The 21489-nt window shown below is 48.4% G+C and overlaps 1 protein-coding gene across 11 annotated transcripts in view; it reads right to left on the reverse strand.

The window, feature by feature from the left end:
• The window catches only part of MBNL3 (muscleblind like splicing regulator 3), a 157108-nt gene extending 139365 nt beyond the window's left edge, over nt 1-17743 (reverse strand). Inside the window, exons 1-2 of one of the 11 annotated variants that reach the window (XM_074201009.1) lie at nt 13069-13154; nt 1445-1533 (exon numbers count right to left, since the gene is read on the reverse strand). The gene's annotated coding sequence lies outside the window, so the exon portion shown is untranslated. Of the gene's footprint in view, nt 1-1444; nt 11746-13068; nt 13161-15387; nt 15483-15562; nt 15638-17672 lie in introns of those variants that run through there. The other 10 variants (XR_012471544.1, XM_074201014.1, XM_074201008.1 and 7 more) reach the window with 10 other exon arrangements.
• Between the last annotated feature and the right edge of the window lie 3746 nt (nt 17744-21489).

A 21489-nucleotide genomic window follows, 5' to 3' on the forward strand; every position in this document is an offset into this window, starting at 1 on the left:
TGATCTGGTCAGGCTCTAACTAGAATATTGTGTCCTGTGTAAGGTGAGACATCTTGAGAAGGACAATGACAGACAAGATAGGCCATGTGTGGAGAGTGAAGGCAACCAGGATGATAGAGAGCTTCAAGTTCATGTTATATGAGTATCTGTTGAAGGAACTAGCAGTGTTTAGCTTAAAGAGAAAACTTGGGGAGGATATGGTAGCTAGCTTCAAGAATCTGAAGGGCTGTCATGTGAAGGAGGATCAGAGCTATTCTTTCTGGTTCCAAAAGGTAGAACTAGAACCAAAGGGTAGAAAGTTGCAAGTAGAAAGGTTCCAGGTCAACTTAAGGGAAAATGTCTTAAAATCTGAGTCATCTGAAAATGGGTGGGTTGCCTTGGGATGCAGTAAGTTCTCTATCACTAAAAATATTGCAGCAAAGACTGGATGTCCACTTTCAAAGAGGTGATAATGGAACTTGATGCTTTAGGGAAGGATTAGAGGAGATGTCTCCTAAAATCCCTTCCAAATCATAAAGTCTCTGATTACTTAAGGTAGCCAAGAGTGGGCAAAGATGAGCTCCAGAGACTCCCATGAATTAAAATCTGTAGGGGGGGAAAAACTGGCTTGGCAGGCCACAAATGGAAAACTCAGAGTATACAAAACACATTTGGAAACCAGAAAAAAAGTTTAGCAAATATAAAAATAGCATGCATAAATATACAAATATAGATCACTTTTTCTGCTTGAGAAAAAGGGAATGAAATATTTCCTCTCATCTGTGGACTCCTACCTGAGTGATATTTCGAACAAGTTAAATGGATAATACATTCCTGGAGCCAATGGTGTTTCCAAATGCTGGCTTGCCTTCCACTGGAAAGCTGCAGAGGCAGGCCTGTCGCAGTGGCTGGGACTGCCAGATTAAATAAAGAAATTTCAAGGTCAGTCCCATGCCTCATGTATCCCACATGGTTTTTAAAAAACCTTGTGCTGGCTGCTGGCACAACCCAGCAAACAAACAGACTAAGCTTCCTACCAGAGAGGCATCAGGAAAATGGGTACTGCTTGACGGTTCACTCTTTTACTATGTGGAAGGTGCCATGGTTGGTGAACATATCAGATGCCTATTCTCCAAATGCATCACTCGTTAGTCACTGAACACTTGTTGTCCTTCCAAACCACTTTCCAGGAATCCTGGTAAATCTGATTTTCTTGCCTTCCTTTTTTGCAAAGATATATCCACCATGATGTGACTGTCTATGAGCCAGGATAAGAACCCCACTTGTCTTTCTGGTGGGAAGTCTCTTTTTTCTTTAAAATATTGCCTCTCACAATAACTTGGTGGACACAATCAACAGATAAGGAACACCTGATGAAACCCTTCAGTCTTAAACCCCCTCCCAAGACACCCATATCATATGTAGAGTATGTTATACAGGGCCTGTAAATCTCAGTCAAACTTACTCGAAAAGGGCACTGGTCCTGGTTTGAGTTAGCTGGAATCTGCCCCTCCCACAGAAACTTGCCTATATCTTCCAAACTTGTCAAGTATTCTGTAATAAAAAACCCAGAAGGTTGAAAGAAGGGGGGAAAAGAAGGAAGAAAGCAGACACCCCAAAACAATGACTAATTCTGTTTGCCTAAAACACACACCCGACCACATGCTCAATGTGAAAATCACAGGCACTCACACTAAAACCGCCCACAGTGTCTTCTATCTACTCCATATTCTGCATGGCACTATAGATGATGGAGGTGGATACACACCTGCATCCATCACTGTTCAGGTATTGGAAGTCAAATGTTTAGAGGGGATAAATGAATACACACATACACATACCTATACATAGGTGTGTGTGTGTGGGGGGGGGCTTGTAGTTATGTACTGAAAATATAGCCAATCTCACCTCCCTAAATTATAAACTTTTCATTTTAAAAAATGTAATCACATTCAATTTCAGCTGATGGTATAATGCAAAGGTTGATGACACTGCAACATAACACAAGTTGATAGGTGCTTATTTTATCAATACTTGTTAATTAGCTGTGTTTTTCCCCAATTTCTAATAGAGATGGCTCACAGAACACATTTACGGTCCCAGAAAGGAGTGACTGACTCATAGCAGATGAGATTACTTTTCATCTGAAAAGCAATGACTAGGGTTTGAAATATCCACTAGCTATAATTCAGCAGAGACAAAAAGCCAAAGTAATTCCAAGCTTCTCAGGATCAGGCAGAGGATACAACAGAACCCCACAAGGCCACTCCCAATAGGATTTATTTATTTTTAAAAATAAATCAAAGAAATAGTCATGACATTGACTCCAGATCCTTAGGGTGCTTTTGATCTCCACCTGGGGATGATCCCTAAGACCATGCACACAAGGATCTAGAAGACCACAGGGTTAGGTTTTCTTCTTGATTTCTATGTCTCCAGGCTTTCTGGCCACACCTCTACCCACAAGTCTTTGGCAGCACAAGGTAATCTGTATTTCTGCTTTCATTCAATGAAGCAAAAAAAAAAAATGCCACTCAACACAGTTCTAATCCCCCAATTAAAAACATATTTATTAAACCCCCAATTCATGCAAGGGCAGGGGAAAATTTGGTATTTGTGAAAATGTCATAATAGTCTTTATTGCATAATTAACCCCCATCTTGCACCCATATTGTCCAAATGTGTTTCCATATTAAACATTTAAAAAATGGAAATTCTCTCTTTTTTTTTTCTTTTGGGGGATCCAGACCTATAAATTCATTACTGTTAGAAACTCTCAGTATGGAAAATCCCCTCCATCTTGGTTCTTGAAGCTAATACAATATTACTTTAAGAGACCTCGATATGAAGTGACTTGGGGATCAAGCTTAGAGTCAGGAAGACTTGAGTGCAAGTCAGCCTCTCAAATAGACTGGGTGTGGGACTCTGCCCCAGTCATTAACATTCTTGCTTCTTTGGGCAATTCTCAACATTCAGGTCTATATTAATGGAGAGAATTTTCACAATGGGAATAACGTACATTGATGAAATCCTAAATCCAGACCATTCTTCCTATTTACCCCTCCCACAAGTTTATCCTTAAATTAAAATTTTACATTGCTAGCTAAGTCCTTCTCCATTCAGCTTCATTTACCACCCATCTGACTTCCCTAACTTTTATAATTTAGAAAACAGACTTCCTGCTTTGGCCTCTGTTCATAGCTCACTTCATTTTCTGGTTCTCAGACTTGGACAATATTACTTTTTTCACTTATCCTCTCCTTTCTTGATCTCAAAGCACTTTCATGTTCACCTTTGATTAAAAAAAAAACATCCTCTTTGCTTATAAGGAGGGAAACTGAGACACAGAGTGGTAAAGTCGGTACCCAAGCTTAAGTCTCCAGCCCCCATCAGTCTGTGGCTTCTATTTGAGAATTATACCCAAGACCAAAAGAGCCTTTCTAAACACCATAACGCAATACTGAGGGTTATATACATACTGTCAAACCTCATTATTCTGGACTCTGCCAATTCAGTCTCTGATAACTGACCCTGAACTGCTCTGAAATTTCCTTTTCTACCAGCTATAAAGAAACGATTTGCTTTGCAACTGAATAATGTAAACAAGATTTGGAGGGGGGCACGTTTCATCTACTCAACCTATTTTTTTAAGGACTTTAGCATAGCGTTTGAAAGAAAATGGAAGCTACCCATTAAGATCACAGCTTTAGAGAAAAGAGGACCTTGGAGGTCATCCAGTCCAACCTCTCTCCTCATTTTACTCAGGATGAAATGAATCCAGAGAGGTGAAGAAATTTGGAAATTTCTTCTAGTTGGAAATTTGGTGAGCCCTAATTTGACCAACTGTCCTCAGACTCCAAATCCAGTTCATTGACCATTGGACTCAATACTTCTACAAGAACTTGGGAGTGAGGCATTGAAGGTTTTGTGACCAGATTGTACTTACAATGAATAAAACTGGATTTTTTTTTTTTTTTAGATTTTTGCAAGGCAAATGGGGCTAAGTGGCTTGCCCAAGGCCACACAGCTAAGTAATTATTAAGTGTCTGAGACCAGATTTGAACCCTTGGTACTCCTGATTCCAGGGCTGGTGCTTTATCCACTGCGCTACCTAGCCGCCCCTTAAAACTGGATTTTTAAAAAATGGGCTCTGATTCAGAATATTTACTGAGTCTAATGAGCCCTGCCTCAAGTGGTCAGAATCAGTGAGAAGTATCGGTATCATTACAATGCAATGGAAAGAGTTCTAAATGTGGAGATGCTGCATTTTGGTTTGCTGCTGGGTCACTGGGATGACCTTGTGGGACAGTCATTTCAATCTCCTGAATCTCAGATGAATCATTGAATAAATGAGGACATCAGATTAGGTGTTCTTTGAGGTCCCTTCCAGATCTTAGGTATGACTTTGGCCAAGTCACTTTCCTTCCCTTTAAGAGGGGTGGGGGTTATATTGATGGCCTTGGAGCTCCCTTCCAACTCTAAGTCTAGAAGTCTAGATAATAGATATAGAAATAGAGATAGAGATAGAGATAGAGATATATACATATATATATGTAAATAATCAGAAGAGGAAATTAAGCAATTTTCTTTTCTTTTTTTTGAGACAATTGGGGTGAAGTGCATTGCCTAGGATCACACAGTTAATGGCTGTCTGAGTCTGAATTTGAAGTCAGGTCCTCCTGACTCCAGGGTCAGTGCACTAACCACTGAACTGCCTAGCTGCTTCAGCCTAATAATAAAACCTAAGATTGCTGGGGGGGAGGGGGTATCTTGAAAATATGTTTATTGCCAACTATCAAAAAAGGTTTGCTGCCATATCTCTACAACTGAAGTGTGTGGTTACAATTGACACTCATTTCTTCATCAATAAGCTATTAACGGCACCAAGAGAGGACACTGGCACTTCTTAAAGACCTTTGCTGGGAGCTGGGGCAGAAGGACAAACCCTGGATTACTAAATATTAAAAGAGCACAGAGTGACACGGGCCAAGCCCACAACGAAACCTAATATTTGGTTTGTTGTGTGCACATGCCAGAGCATTCAAAACTATGAAGAAATCCAGGTCTCAAGCCTTCAGTGACTGCCCTCATTTCAGAAGCTCTAGCCAAGCAGCCGCTCCCTCCCACCTTCACTCCCTGCCCACCAAAAGGAAGGAGGAAAGAAATTCCATTTTCAAGGAAGATTAAACTATTGAGTCAAACCAACCCTGGTGGTGTTCCTTTTATCAATAATCAATTGGGAGAACTTCAATCTACGCTAACAATAGACTGGAGGGAGTTACCCATCCGCCCTTATTATGAGGCCACTAAAGACAGTGGAATAGATGGTTTCGCCTCTATAAACACTTACCATCTTTGAAGCTGAATTTGAAAGGAAGATGAGGCTTCCTGGGTTTGGGACCCTTCCCCCAACCCACCCACAACTTGCTCTGTATCAATAAGAGTCAAAGTCAACCTGTTTACAGGCTCTTAAACTGCCAGAGTTAGGATTAGTCTAGCCCATTCTGCTTCATTTTACAGTAGTGGAAACTGAGCCTCAGAGAGGTGGAAATGAATTGTCCCAGAAGACCTAACTACTTAGAGGCCTTCTGATTCTTCCTCTGGGGCTTCTTCCACTAAATGGAGACAGCATGAAATAATCGATAAAATGTTGGACTTGGAGGCAGGAAGCCTTGGGTTCAAATCCCACTTACTACTGTGCAACTATGGGAAAAGTCACTTTAGCTCTCTGTGCCTCAGTCTCCTCATCTGTAAAAATGGGACTGACCATATAGCACCCACTTCCCAGGTTTGTTGTGAAGGTCAAATGAGATGATGTGAATGCTTTGCCAACCTTAAAGCACTATAGAAATGTGAGTTATTACTAAATATGAGCTTCAACATGGGGTGGCCTCATCACTTTTCGTTCTTTTTATTGAGGCAAGAATGATGCTAAGGACAAGATTCCTTCAAAGGAAGGTTTTGTTTGCTGTTTGTAACTCTCTAGAACTTGAAAACAATGCCAAGCATTTATCATCATCATCAGCACCTTCATAAATAATGGCCAGATGCTGTTACTGCTGATCCAGTGAGGATTAAATTGGGCCCACTGTTAAACTAACCTTGAAAATGGTATTTCCCTCCACTCCGAGGAGCTCTCCTATTTTAGCAATTCCCTGTCCCACAATCAATCAGAAAACTCCTTGCCAAACATTAACTGCCCAACCCGGAGGTCATTACTGATACTTCCAAAGCCTTTAAGATTGCATTATTGACCTCGGGGTTGGGCAGTTAATGTTTGGCGGGATTAAGGTCTCTCCGCTTTGCCTTGGGTCCACAGGTTCCTTTCCAATGGGTCATTAAGTCAAAGGAAATACCATTCTCTGCCAGTCATTAAGGCCTGAAATATAAACTTGGTGAATCACTGTGAACTGGGCTGGAACAGAACAGAATGGAACCCCACTCTCTTTGGGGTGGGCCAGTGGGTCAGGGATGCTTGACAGAAAGATCAGTTCTCCCAACAAGGTTAATGCCACACCCATGACCGTGATCATGACCATAACTGTGAGTGAGCATGGAGCCTCTGCCTTGGGCTCCCCTCTCCACGTGGGCATAACAAAGGCAATGAACGGAGCTTTGCTCTCTGCCCAACCTCATTTAGAAAAGAAACAATCGATCAATGCTGGGCATTTCCTGACATTTAATGAATGTGCCTCTCCTGCCTGGATTTGGCCTGTTGGCCCTTTCAACCAGTCATTAACTGGTAGGAAATGCCCTCCTCAGCAGTTGCTTTTGTGTAAATAGAGACGCTTAGTTTCTGTGTCCCCCAGAAATGCCCGGGTGGTATCTAACACCCCAAAGCAACATGCTTCAGGGCCAAACCACGAAGAAAAGCATGCTGCCTGCTAAATTAAACTCAAACCACATGATCCAGTCTATAAAATATACAAAACCCGGAGCCTGGTGACAGATTTATTGTGGCCTTACAGAATAAAGCCAAATATCTTTATAGAGGGAAAAAGTACACACACACACACACACACACACACACACACACACACACACGTGTACATGCACACATGCCAAAGAATGCTGCTACTTTTGACCCAAACTGTCCCCAAACAGGAAGTAAAAACAAATTAACCAACTGCAGCCTCCCCAAGTTATGAAGGGGACCAGCGTAACCAACATTTCCTGTCATTGCTTGTCACCACCAGTGGTTCAGGATTGCTGGGCCTGTTTGCCCTCTTTGCTTAATGACTGAAAATAGGAAGGTGGTTTCTTTGGAACTGGAGGGGTAAGGAATAAGGGGGACCATTGTCCATTCCAGGCTTGCCTATGGAAAGTGAGTGTAACCTTGACAAAAGGTATTTACTTAACCTATGCTAGCAACACTTAACTAGGGCAACCCCCCTGGATCCGGTGCCCTAGAATAGCTCAGTATGATTCGCTTAAAAACATGGCCATGATTTCGACTCTGGAGAAGTCGTTCTGCAGACCCACCCTTTCCATGAGCTTGATCAGAAACTGATAAGGGCACAGTGGGCAGGAAAATATTTCTCCTGGAGAACTAGCTGGCCCAGGGCCTGGTGGGTTTGGTTGGTTGGTTTGAGGCTGGTTCATGCCCTCAGGATGAGGTGGGCCCCTCTCAAGTGTACTCCTGAGCATGTTGGCCCATAGATCTTATGCTTTGGTTTTCTTTTTCTTTTTCTTTTTCCGAGTTAGCACATGGATTTGGTCTTTGTGCTTTCCTCTCCCATTGAGAAACTTCAAGTCCCACTTAGGGCCTGTCAACATTGAAGGCCCTAAGAAAAGCAGCTTTTGCCCTGGAGTTTCCCCCATCAAGAAGAAAAACTCATTTTTGTCCTCCTGTGATAGATGGCTAAAAGCAGTTGTTACTAGGTCAGAATAATACCCCTCCCCTGCTCCCAAGACAAACGGGGATCAGAGCAGAAAGGGTAGTGGAGAACTAGTCAGCCTGTCAGTCAGAAGTGCCGCCAAAATCCCAGGACCTTCTCCAACCAAGGCGGGCCCTCTCTCAGGGAGTCTGCCAATCACAGGCCGCTGCCCAGGCTGGGTGCAGGGGCTGAACAGACTTCTTATTGACACAGCTTATGTCTGCAGCGTGCAGCTCTCTGCAAGGCTTTCATCAGCAGATCTGATTACAAGGGCACATTCACCCCCAATTTTATGTACCCAGAAGCCCTTGCACAAAAATGGGGGGCCTGGAGAGTAGGACCAGTTTTCACTGAAGATGGCCCTTCTCCATTGCTTGAAAGAGATGCTTGCTGACTGACCCAAGTGGGGAGGTTTCATTTATTAATTTCAATCACACGGGAAAACAAACCCACTGGGGGCTTCTGTCTGACTCTCTAAAAATAGCCAAGCTCTGAGAAGTCCAAAGGCCAGAGGCTAGTGGGTTGGCTTGGAGCCCCGACAAGTGGATATCAGGGACCCTGCTACTTCCTGAACTCCCCTTCCTGGGCCACAGAGGGAGGGATTTGAACGATAGAATGGATCTGGCTCTGGGTTTTGTTCAAAAGTCTCTTCTGAAAAAAAAATGATCAAATATTCCAGACGAATTGTTGAAAATAAAAACAATCCACAAAGAGTATGTGCTTCTGCCTTCAATGGAAGGGCCCCTGGAAGGGCCAAGAGTAACCCTAACACTACATGATAAATTAATTTCCTCAATTAGTAAAGCAAATAAATGTAGAATCATGCTACAGGATACAGAACCAGGCTGAAATTACCTTCTCCTTTGCTGATGCTTTATTTGATTTGGGATCTGGAGGAAGGGAAGAAAGGAGTTGGGTTGACTTCAATTCTTCCTAAGCAGCTCCTATGCAAGGCCCTAGGGACCAGGCAGCAGGAAAAAGGGTGACATGAAAACTGCCATTCTCCTTTCTTGCCCATCTCTCCTGAACAAGTTTTCTAGATGCCCCCCCAGCCTTTTTTAATTTTTTCTGCCCCCAACCTCTGCAAGCCTGCCCACTTCCTCCTCAGGCCTGCTCCCTTTGGCCCTGGGTCCATTGACATAAGGAGAGGTGAAGCTCTGTCCAAAGGGGTACGGTTATCTGGACACAAAAGAGGATTGTGGTGCCTCTGGTCTTGTCCACCGTTTGGACTTTGCTTTTCTGGGTGTCGTAAAAAGAGCAGCCATTCATGCCAGTATCTCAGGAAATAAAACCTCATGCAAATTCACCCTCTAAATAGGCAATCAGTGTTTCCCTGGAAAGGAGACAGGTCCCAGGGTCTTTCCATTTTCACCTGGGACAATTGCTTTTTCAGCTCCATAGGAGAGGAGCCTGCAGAATGTGGTTTGCTTGGCTGGGGGAGGCGGTTTCATTTGCAGGTCTGGTTCAAAAGGGGACCTTAGGCTCAAGAATTCACTGGAACACCTACAAAGCACATGACAGTCCTCCAGGTGGTACCTGGGCTGAAGTGGGAGGTGGGACATGGCAGATGAGATCACCTAAGTAAAGCATTCTGCAAACCTTAGGACACTAGATCAATTCAGTTTCTCATCATTATTACTGTTATTCCTGTTTGTAGTGGGGGGGGGGCACATCAGCTTCAGCTCCTCTCTGTGAAATGTGGGGGGGCGCATTCTTTGTGGTTCCTGACTACAATGGGGAAGGGGGCTATCATTGAGATTCCTGACTGCCATGGAGCATGGGAGCAGTATTTGGAAACAGTGACTGCAGTGGAAAAAAGGTGGGGGGGGGGGGTGCACCAGTGAGAGCTTCCTGTATGCAGTAGGAGTAGAGGGGGATACTAGATGGAGTTTGTGTCTGATGTGAGAGTGTGGGGTCCACCAAATAGGGTAAATGAGATTCCTGTCTGCAGTGGGAATGGGGGGGCACCAGGTGGGGCTCCTGTCTTCAGTGGGAGGACTTCAAAATGGGGTTCATGTCTCTAGCAGGGAAACTAAATGGGGCTCCCATCTTGAGAGTAGGTGGGGGCACAAGTTTGCTGTCGAAATTGAGAAAGTACTGGCTCAGGTTCTTGCCTGTAGTACAAGTGAGGGAGGTATGAAATCGGGTTTGTGTCTACAGTATAAGTGGGGGGGACAGCAGCTGGAATTTATTTTCAGTTGGAGAGGGGATCAGGTAGTATTCCTATCTGCAGTGGGAGAGGGGCAAATGAGTTTCCTATCTTCAGTGAGAGCAGAAAGGGCACCAGTTAAGATTCCTCTATTAGGAGTTTGGGGGTACCAGATGAGGTTCCTTCTGCAGGAAGAGATGGGGGCTACCAATTAAGACTCTTATCTGTAGTGGGAGGGGGAACCAGATGGGGTTCCATCTGCAGAGGGGGGCCACCAGATGGGGTCCTGCCTGTGTTGAGAGTAGGGGAATACAAGAGAGGAATCTGGGATATAGTATGGGGGGGGCGCAGCAGCTGAGATTTGTATCTTTAGTGGAAATTGAAAGAAGGGTGCCAGCTAGTCTTCATGTTTGCCATGGGAGTGGGAAGAACACCAGATGGGTGGGGTTCCTGTCTGAAGTGGGGTGGGAGTCACAACCTAAATCCTGTCTGTAGTGGGAGTGGAGGTACAAAAGGGGGTTCATAGCTCCAGTAGGAGTGGGAGCAATAGCTAAAACTTGTGCTTTCAGTGGGAATAGGCAACTAGTCTGTGGGTAATGAAGGGCACTAGATAAGCTTGCTGTCTGCAGTGACAGTAGAGAGGAATCAACTAGGGTTCCTATCTGCAGTTGGAGTTGGGGAGGGGGGGAGGAAATAGAGTTGGTAGCTACAGTGTCTGTGTGTGTGTGTGTGTGTGTGTGTGTGTGTGTGTGTGGAACCAGTTGAGATGTATGTCTTTAGTAGGAGGGGGGATCAGGTAGGTTTCCTATGTGCAGGAGAAGAGGGGTACCATTTGGGGTTCCTGCCTTCACTGAAAGTCAGTACAGGGTAGTTTATGTCTATAGTAGCAGTGGGGGGGGGGGCAACAGCTGGATTTGAATCTCCACCGGCGTGGAGGGATACCAGGGGAGGTTTATGTCGATAACAGGAGTAGGGGGGGTTCAACAACTGGGGTTCGTACCTGCGGTGGGGGGGGAGGGAACTAGGGTTTGTGTCTGCAGTGGGAGTGGTACCAGCTAGGGTTCACGTCTGCAGAGGGAGTAGGAGGGGCACCAGTTGAGATTCTTGTCTGCAGTGGGAAGGGGGGGCATCAGTTGGAAGTAATATCTGCAGTGGGAAGGGGGGCATCAGTTGACATGACTATCTGCAGTGGAAATATGGGGGGTACCAGTTGAATTTCCCACCCGCAGTGGGAATACAGGCGGGGGGGGGGGGGCACAGCTGGAATTCAACCCTTACAACTTCAGCCTACACTATCTTTGGTGATTCAGTTTCTTTGGTCCCTTAAAATGCAGGTGATGCTCAGCTACCCTATGGGGCTTCATTTCTAAAGTGTACTCGTTTCTGACCTCTTAAATGTAGACGAAGGTGGAGCGACGTAGACAAATAGAGTGATTGCCTTTGGGGGGTGGGGAGTGGGGGGAGGAAATCAGCTAATTTTCAGTGTTCCCAGAATCCGAGCCTAACAAATAGCCTGCGGGCTCTCCTTCAAGCCAGCCTGCTCAGTTCCTGATTTGACTGTCTTGGACAAGAGCAGCCTTTGGATGCCTAGGGTTTACTTAGAGACACATACCACAAACTACCTCCTTAAAACCAGAAGTCTCATCTCCTGGAGTGTCTACCTATGAGAAGCGGTTCCTGGGAACAGCCAGAACATTGCAACAATCAAAGTTAAATCAACTTTCTATCTCCTATAATGCTCATTTAAAGCGGGGGGGGGGGGCTACCAAGAAGATAAATGAGATAAACATACTGGAAGAAAAGCAGTATATAAATATACAGGATTCTTCTAGATTTATTGCAATTATTACTTTCGTATTAGTAGTAGAATTATTATTATTATTATTATTATTATTGCTGTCCTTCAGTATTTGACAAGCTAACTGCCTGGATTGGAAATCCAGGATTCCTCACTATGCCTCAGTTTCCTCATACCCGACAATCATGCTCCCCTCCTTAGCTCCTTTGGAAAAAAAAGGCAAGTTGGGATCCTTCAGGGAGAGCCCATTGCTGTCCTGTTCAGCTGTCTGGTAGTCAACTGTGACCTTTGCAAGCCTGGTCTATCTCTTTCCAATAAAAATGATTACAGGTTCTTCCATGATTGTATGTTTGTTCCGCATCAGTTTTTGTTGAACCACAGTCATCAATTTACTACCAAAAAGGACTAAGTGGCAGATTTATTGGAGCTTTTTACTGGTAGGCTGGAATGACCTGAAAAGAACTTTTCTTTAGGCAAAGTCATTAACACCTGATAAAGTAATTGATACCTCACTAATCCCAAAGCTCCCTGGCTGTGGTTCACATGGGGGCATTGGAATCTCTGGACAGTAGCCTAGCCATTTTAGGAAGATGAGTGCCACACCAGGCTATCTAAAAGTACACCCTGGCATAGACCTAATGGCATCCTCATTGGGCAGGAATTTTTTTTTTAACTGCGGATAAAATTACTCCCCCTCCCCCCATCAACAGTATATTTTATTTCCTTAGAAAATAGTCGCTGCCCCACTGGAGCTGAGTGAGACACGGTTCTATTCGTTTGTATTTTTCAATAAGCCATAGCGATATCATACTTATGAGAAACAACAGTCCCTTCCCCTCGACCCCCCCCCCCCCACTGTGGCGACAAACAAACAAGCCCTGATCTCTGTGATCTTTTTTTTTTCCCTTTGCCCTAAAGAGTCCTACACTAAAAGTCGCAGTGGGTTCCAAATGGGTTGGGTGAGGGTGGGAAGGAGAAGGCAGAGCTCAGCTCCTCTGTTCGGTTATAAAATGAACTTCACAATGTTGCTGCAGGTACCACAACATCCCAACTGAGGCAGGGCTGCATAGACTGGTGAGCCCCCTCTGCCATCTGATAGTTTTAACAAGCCAGAGACTATTACCTCACTCTAATTACAGGCTCAAATTACATGTCGAACATGTACGGCAATTCCTTCTTGCTTGATATGCCCCAAATCCCAATGTTTCTTCTCCTATCGCACCATTTCCTTCAAACCTGGGGAAAAACAAACGAAGCCAACCCACCTCGGTCTGCCTTTAAATGAACTGTCCTGGGAGCAAGGCGACGCTAGAATGCCAACTGCGATCTGCATCACCATCAGACTACCTGGGGAAGGTGGCCAGGGTCACAGCAGCAGACAGCGCCGCCAGCAGAGGCAGCGCGGCCCGGCCCGGCCCGGCCCGGCCCAGCCCCGAACCACACACACGCACACGCACGCACACACTCAGAACCACATAGCCTTCTTTCTAAGACGCTTTGATTACTTTTGCACACTGAGCAGCAGGGTGGATCACACAAGCCTACCGGTCACCAGGATGCATTACAAGTCCAATGGAACCCAGACAATGAAGTGAAACCTACACGGTGCTTTAAATGACACGGGGGGGGGGGGGGGGGGTCGGAGGCTCCCAGCGCCAGGTCCCGGGGCTGCAGGGAGCCCCCAGTCCCCCCCCCCCCCCCCCCGGCTACTGCCCCGTCTGCCCCCCTGCCTCTAAAGCTGCAGCTTCTCCCTAGCCGTGCTCCGCTTCCTGAATACAATGCGCCTTAGGAAATTCCTCGAGAGGACAGAAAGACACTGACTCCTCTGGCTCGGGGGCTCAGCGGGACTGGCCCACGCGGCTAGAAGTGAAGCGGGGGCTTCAGCTGCCGCGAGCCCGAGCGCACTCCGGGCTCCTTCCGTCTCCCCTTCCCCAGGGCTGACCCCCGCCAACTTCCCATCTCCCGCTCTCCCGTCCTCGCTTTTCCCGAGTGAGTCCTCCGCCCGGGAGGGCCGCCTCCCCGCGCCTCGCCCCCCCCCCCCCCCCCGCCCCGGGCCTCCCCCTGCGCCGCTCTGGCCCGGGTGTGCCGGCTGAGCATTATTGCGGTATGTGTCAGACCGGACACCCGCGGCTGTAATTGAGGAGGTCTCATGCGCAGAGGTCTGCAATGATTCAGCAAGGAAGAGCTGGGCGAAGGCAGAACCCGGGGAGAGCTGGGCTCTAAGTGTGGAGCTGGGGCCGAGGGGAGAAGTTGCTGCCTCGGTGGGCCGGCCCCGCTCTGCGGGGCCATGGGCCTGGCGCCCCCCGTCTCGGACCTCTCCGACCCCCCCTCCCCCGACAGTTGGCTCAGTTAGCGATGACAAGAGCAACCCGGGCCGTAGGAAACAGCACTTTAACTGGGCTCTGCCTCTTTGTTTCTAGGCAGACTCCAGTGCGGTGGCAAAGCTGAAGGAGTGCGCATGCCCTGGGAGATGTACAGAAACAGCTTTTGGTTCCCTCTCTTCACCCCTCTCCCTCTTCGGGTAACTATTGTGCCAGGGGAGTCTGTCAAGGACCCTCTCCGGCTCGGGGAGCTAGGAGTGCTTAGAGACGGGCGCAGGAGAGCCAGCCCGCGGGCCAAAGGGCCGCTTGGCGGGCCTGGGGGGGTCAGGGGGGGGAGGAAACTTAAAATGGAGGGATGCTCCTGTCTGGGGGTTGCTTGTTTGCTTGTTTGTTGGAAGTAGCTTCTGGCGCTGGCTCCATCGAGTCCGAAGCCTCGTCCCCCGGCTCAGGTTTCCCGAAAGCTCAATTTTAGCCCCCAAAGATCAGCCTCTACCCAGTGTCCACAGCAGCGTTGGCCAAGCTGCCCACAGGGGTCCCTGGTTTCTGCAAGCCGGGGGCGGGGAGGGGGAGATGGAGTCAGCGCCCCGTCCGAACGCTTTTCCGAAGGCGACGGAGCCTAATGCCTGGGCTGAGATGCCCGCGCTGTGGGCTGTGCAGCGGTGCCTGTCATCTGCAGCCAGTTCCCGGATCCCCCAATGGAAGGGAAAGTTCACCCACCAAGCAGCACTCCCCGCAGAAAAGGCAGGCGAGACGGAATGCCAGGCAGAGGGCACCGACCTGTGTCCCCTCAGACACCCGCCTCCCCATCTCTGGGAGACGCAATCCGGTCACCCACAGCCCAAACTTTCACTCCTCACTGGCCGCGGTTGGTTTCTTGTTTTCCCTAAGTGGAGGCTCCGGAAAAACTCCCCCCTCCCCAAAATCACTTTGGGAGGCTTCAGTGGCATCTAGCCGCGTCATCATTCTTTCCAGACCCCCATCGTATCTTTTAAAAGAGGAGGAGGGGGGGCGAGCCTTGCCCCGTTTGCTGAGCCGGAGCGCAGAGCAGAAGCGTCGGCAAGGAAGCCGCTTCCAGTTTACGGCACTGCGTTTCCCCCCACCAAATGGGGAGGGGGAGAAGAAGGTTCTGAGAAACAAACGTGGAGTTGCGCCCACGATTCCCTAGGGTCACGCCACGCAGCGAGCCCCCCCTCCGGGCTGGCGCTCTGGCCCCCAAAAGAGGGCAAAGGAAAGCAAAATGCCAAGAGTCGTCCCAAATCTCACCTCGCCAAAAGGTACATGTCTCCTGCCTGCGGAGGGGGCACAGCTGGCACGGCTCTGCCTGGGAGGGCGCAGCTCACTCGGCCCCTCCTGCCTCGCTCCCGGGGGCGGCTGGGTGGGGAGGGGGCGCCTCCTCCAGAACTTTGCTCCCCCAAAGAAAAGTCCGATGGCGCCTTACCTTGGGCGGACGGTCCGGTGCGGAGGAGCGGCGGCGGCGGCTGGCCGGCTGGGCAACTACGGGGCCCGGCTCTCAGCGGCGGCGGCGGCGGCAGGAGCGGCGGCGGCAGCGGCGGCGGCGGCAGCACATGCCATATGTTCGCTGCAGAAGCCAAAGCAGCACTCAGCGAAGTCGCCCAAGTGCCGGGGGAGGCTTCAGCAGGGGCGCAGGACGGCTGCCGCCATTTTACAGCCGGGCTTCGGAAATCGCTAGATCTAAGCAAATTAAAGCCCGCCCCACCTCCAGAACTTCATGCCTGGGACGTGCGAGCCAGCTCCAAGTCTGCAGCTCTGGGGGATAAAATGTCAAAGCGGGAACGAGCCCCGCGCCCGCCGCCGCCGCCGCCGTCCGCGCGCCGCCGCGCCTCTGCCGCGCGCCGCCCGCGCCTTCAGGGCTCCGCCGCCGCCGCCGCCGCCGCCGCCGCCGCGCGCCGCCGTCGCGCCCGCCCTGCCAACAGCGGCCCCGGGCTCGCGGCCCCCGGATTCCGGGGCGGGCCGGCGCGCCCGGCCAGGGGCCCCCCGACTCGGCCGAGCTGGCCCCCCTCCTCCCCGGCGGCCCCCCTCCCCCCCCCGGCCGACTTGGTTCAGTCCGGCCCGAGTGCACCTAATAGCTCCCAAGATCTATGTCGTACATGCTTGGAGCTGGGGCTGGCTGCTGCCATAGCAACCCGGGCCAAAGCCTCCCTCCTCTCTAGCTAAATGCATCTATCGATACTCTAAGGTGAGTCAACAAACCAATTAACACAAACAAATGCACGGCGGCACGGCCGGCCGGGGAAGGAAAAACACCCTCACGTCGCCCCGCACCCAGGGGCGCTCCCACTGCACACCGCCGGGACCCGGGGGGCTCAGCACCGGTAGGGGGAGGTGGAGGCTCGGCCATCGCCGCAGCCCGGCCCGGCCCGGCCGGGACGCCTGGGCTCGGCTTTGCCCAAACCAGCCCGAGAGTTCTGGGGGGGGGGGGGCGCTGCACCAGCCGACCCCTTCTTCGAGAAGCTTTCCCTTCCAGGGGCCACTGCTGATCCATGATGAAAAGCAACCCCCCTCACTGGGCGTCTTTAAAAGAAGCGCCGGAGGACGGCGACCAGGAAGGTGCGCAACCCCAAAAGTAGGTCCCCGGCTCCTGCAGCTGCGCCGCCTTGCCAGCTGGCCGGGCGGCTGGGGAGCTGGGGAGCTGGGGAGCGAGGGAGGTCCCGGTGCCCGGCTGCAGCAGCCCCGGCCCCGGCGCGGCTCACCTTGCCCTCCCGCAGAACTCCGCTCTCACCCTAAATTAGGTGAGTCCGGCCCGGTCGTGGGGATTCCACAGTCTGCCCCCCCCCCGTCTCTGTCTCTCTGTCTCTCTGTCTCTCTGTCTCTGTCTCTGTCTCTGTCTCTCTCTCTCTCTCTCTCTCTCTCTCTCTCTCTCCTTCTCTCTCTCCGGCTGTCTTTGGCGGTCTCTTGTCTTCTTTTAGGGTTCCACAGCGGGGCTAAAGCAGGGCTCCGCTTCTCCCACCTGGCGTATGGACACCCTCGATTCCTGCCATGGCACACTCTTGCCGAACACCCAGACCCACGTCCAGACCCATTTGGGGCTCCTTTGGGCACCGACCTAGTGCGTCAAAACCCAAGCCCTCAAGATCGTGTCCATTCCACCGGGCTGGGAGACTGCCCAGCAGCCCCGGCCCCGGCTCGGCTCCAGCCCGGGCTGCCCAGGCACTCGCCGCCTATTCCCGGAGGAGTAAGACCACTTCCTTGGATCGCTGCAGCCCCCCCCCCCCCCATACATTCGGTTCCCATTGGAACTTATCAAAAAACAAGACCGAGTTCAGGCAGCAAGCTCCCACTTCCTAGAAAAAAAAGTTTGAGCACGATAACAATCCCTAGCAGAAAAATCTAAGGTTATAAGCCAGCGAGCCAGAGCCAGAGCCCCAAGCAAAGCTGGCCGCGGGCTACTGCTCATCTAAAATACAATCGCAGTCATCTAACAGATAGAAAAGAAGACCTCCAAAACAATCAAAGAGCTCCAAAATACAAAGGAAAGAAAGCTACGGATTAGCAAATAGATAGGAGACGAGAAGAGACCACATACTCACAAGTTGGCTTACCCCCATCGTCTGCCTCTCTGTGAATACCCAAACCATTTTTCCCTCTGATAAGGGCTTGGGGGGCGGGGGCTAAGGGTGGGGGGAGGGAGAGCGAGAGCGAGCGAGAGAGCGAGAGCGAGCGAGAGAGCCAGAGAGAGAGAGAGAGAGAGAGAGAGAGAGAGAGAGAGAGAGAGAGAGAGAGGCTGTGCGTTGCAAACTACTTTTGTATTAAGTGGAGCTGGAGTGGTTAGCCCTGAAATGAGCTCCCCAACATTTTCCAGAGGAAAATCGAAAAACAAAGACGTGCAATATTATATTTGAAAAACTCACAACTTCGCATCTATGCAGCTAGATGTCTTTAGACTGTTCAGCATAATCACCTCAGCTATCGCCTGTCTGCATACATATCAGTAACAACTCATAGCACTTGAGTGTTTTGATGAGGAGGAGGATCATTATTTGTATTTTCTTGAAAAAATACCGTGGTGGTGGAGAAGCTCATAGCTAGATTGAGAAATGGCAATAGCAATCTTAGAGAAATTGATGACATTAACCCTTGGCGGCTCCCAAGCTCCGGATTTGATTTCACCCGTCCCTTCTCCCTCTCAGTTTCTCTATCTGTATAATGGGGGGGGGGGTGAAACGGTGAGGGATCCTTTTCCCCACTCCAAACGCCTGTGATCCTAGGACAAATCTGACACACAAGCCTCTGAAAAATCCAAGCGGTAGAGGCTCAGAGTCCAATTCCAGAATGGCCGGTGATACTTTTCATTTGTGCCGTGGCCAGCCCCGAAATAGAGCCCCCAAACTCATTTGAGGCAAGAAATCAATACCGGTTTGTTAGCGGAATTACATTGGTAGGGGGTCATTACAGGCAAGGGTGTAGAATTGGATAAATCCTGCCATAAAATCACTGGGAAACGCTTTCCCCCTCCTATTCTAAGGATCACAGAAATAATCTATACAAGCCTATGACAGAGCACTATCTCTCACCTGCCCTAGACGGAAAGAATTGTAGCAAAAAACCACCTAGGACCCAGAACTTTCTGACTCCTGGAAGCAAACAAAAATAAAGTTTTTATTTTAAAAAAATCAAAAAGAAAAATCTGCTGCCCCCTTCAGAAACACCAGCACCCGTCGCCCCTTGCCCTTACCCCCCATCCCCTCCCCTTACCCCCCACCTTGCCTAATGATCTCCAGAGTTCTCACAGTCCAATCCCTATCACATATGGGAAGTCATTTTGGCTATCCAGAAACCGCAGTCAGCTCTGAAGGGAAAAAAAAAAAGGCAAGGCTGAATTATATAACTTTATACACAAGGATCTAACAAATGAGGAACTGTTATCGAAGCAGTGAGCCAACAAAGGACTCTTTATTTATACTAACCCTAACTTTGGTGAGCACTGTTTTTTCCTACCTCTTTACTGTCCACAACGGTGTGTGTGCAGCCTCCTCTGGTGGGGTTGTAATGTGCCTATAGATCCACACATAGATAAAGAAGACACACCCCCCCTACATACATGTGTATGTTAATACGCCTGCATATAAACAAAGACAAATATATTTCTGCAGTTCCTGTAAACCTGAGCTTAGTTCACTGTTATGATTAGAAATTCAGAGACTGGAGACTCTCTGCATCGTCAAAACAAGGTCATGAATAGGTAATTTGCTAGCCACTCTGCAACCCAGGTTTCTAAGTTAGCCTCCTGCCTGGGGACAATAGACCACTTACAAATTCATAATAGGCCTCAGAGAATAGAGGTCCTATTTTCCTAAGGGGAAGGCAAGCTGCAGAACAATTGTGGGGATGGGCCAATTTTTATGCTTTCCTGATAAACCAAAAATAATAGTAAAATTGAAGGTGGGAGGGAACAGAGAGATTACTCCATTAGCAATGAAGGCCAAACCTTCTGGACATACAAACTACTCTAGTTTTCAAGGACTATGAGTTCACTCCTTCTGTCTCCCAACTTGGTAAAAAGATATGAAAGTACTGTGGGGAGGGGGGGGAGGAGAGGGGGAGGGGGAGGTAGTTCCAACCAGGTGGCCAGTGTAGTCTCTCCTCTCTCAATCTAGTGTATTTGGGATGCTAAAACAAATACATTCTTTAGTCCAATGTTCCCCTTAATGGAGAAATGTTTTGTCCTCATTCCTTTTGGGGCAGTTGATCTACTCTTGAGCTTGAAGTTTCTTCCCTCAAGCCTACCTTTCTTTATTCAATAGGAACCTTTCTGTCAAGCAGTCAGTGATCTGAATACAAAAAGATTGAGCACACCTAGAGACCAGTTCATTAAACAGTCTCAAGGCTAGAAAGATGCTTTCAATGTGATGAGACATTTTTACTTTTCCAGTAGCAACTGGACCATCCAAAATCAGCATGAAAAAAAGATGATGACCAGAAAAGGAGACCTAGTAGTCATAGATGGAGAGTGAAGAAAAACAGACAGATGGATAAAGCTGAGCCAATCTAAGCCAATGAACATTCAGAACAATCTGGGAAAACATAAAGGGCTGATGAGGTAGACTGGTATGGACCAATTATGATTAACAATGATAGAAGGAACACGGGATCAGTGAGATTACAGATCCACAATAGCTGATGATTAAATAGTTCTGTTTTGCAAAAAAGCTTTGCATACATTATTGAATCTGATCTTGACAACAACCAGTGAAGTCAGTGTTGTTCTGCCCCTACTCCTAGTCCTATTCCTCCTCCTCCTCCTCCTCCTCCTCCTCCTCCTCCTCCTCCTCCCACTACTACCTCTACTACTACTCCATTATTAGAGGCAGCATGGTACAATGGAAAGAGCACTAGGTCTAAAGTCAAATCTCCTGAATTCAAATCCCACATCCTATGGTTACTCTCACACTTCTGGGCCTCAGTTTTCTCAAGTGCAAAATAAGAAAGTTGGATTAGATGGCTTCTGAGGCCTCTTCCAGTTCTAGATCTAGGACATTGAGTAAATCACTTTCCCTTTTAGGTCTCAGTTTCCTTATTTTTTAAAATAATGGAGTTGGACTAGATAACCTCCAAGTTCCCTTTCTAGAACTATGATCCTGGTCATGGGAATATAAAGACCAAGCATAAAAGCATCCCCTGCCCTCAAAGACTTACATTCTACCTGGCCGAGTGATGCACTGGTGGAAAGCTTAAAGAGCTGGGGAAGGCTTCTGAGCCTTGGGTGGAACCTTTACTGGGGATTTACCAGAAAGATATGGCAAAGAAATCACATAATGTGGGAAGACATGGAGGAAGTGCAGTTGGCACCAGGGAAGGGAGTCTCTGTTAATGATGAACTCTCATCAATGGAAGTCTGGAATTTCAATCATAAAAATGGAAGATTGAGGATAAGATTGGAAATGTGGTAACTTCTGTAGAATGTTGTTCCAATAAATATAATTAACTTTGACTGGTGCAGGAAGGAATTCTCTAAGTTATGCAATGATTTGGTAACAAAAGGAGCACTGTAGTTTACAACCAAACAAATGTGGCTGTGTGTTTCAAGTTGCTGGATAGGTGAAAAGTTAAATACTCTCATATAACAGTGTGTTGTTGATTGGGGAAGCTTTTGAACTCCTTTATCACTTTATTAAAATCACCTCTTCCCTTTCCACTAAGAAGAGTGGTTCATGCAATCAATAATCTTTCAAAGTGACAAACATAATAGAATGAAGTACTTAGAACAGGGCTGTTCTGGAGTTGGGGAACCTTTAGCCTGGTCTGAAACTGAAGATTTCTTTTCACTGGCATATTGGCAGTGTCCTATCATGTACTATTGCTTGGACCACAGAAATTGAGTCCAAAGACAAATATATCTGCCGATCA

This window comes from Macrotis lagotis, chromosome X (assembly GCF_037893015.1).
Source record: "Macrotis lagotis isolate mMagLag1 chromosome X, bilby.v1.9.chrom.fasta, whole genome shotgun sequence".
NCBI lineage: Eukaryota > Metazoa > Chordata > Mammalia > Peramelemorphia > Peramelidae > Macrotis > Macrotis lagotis.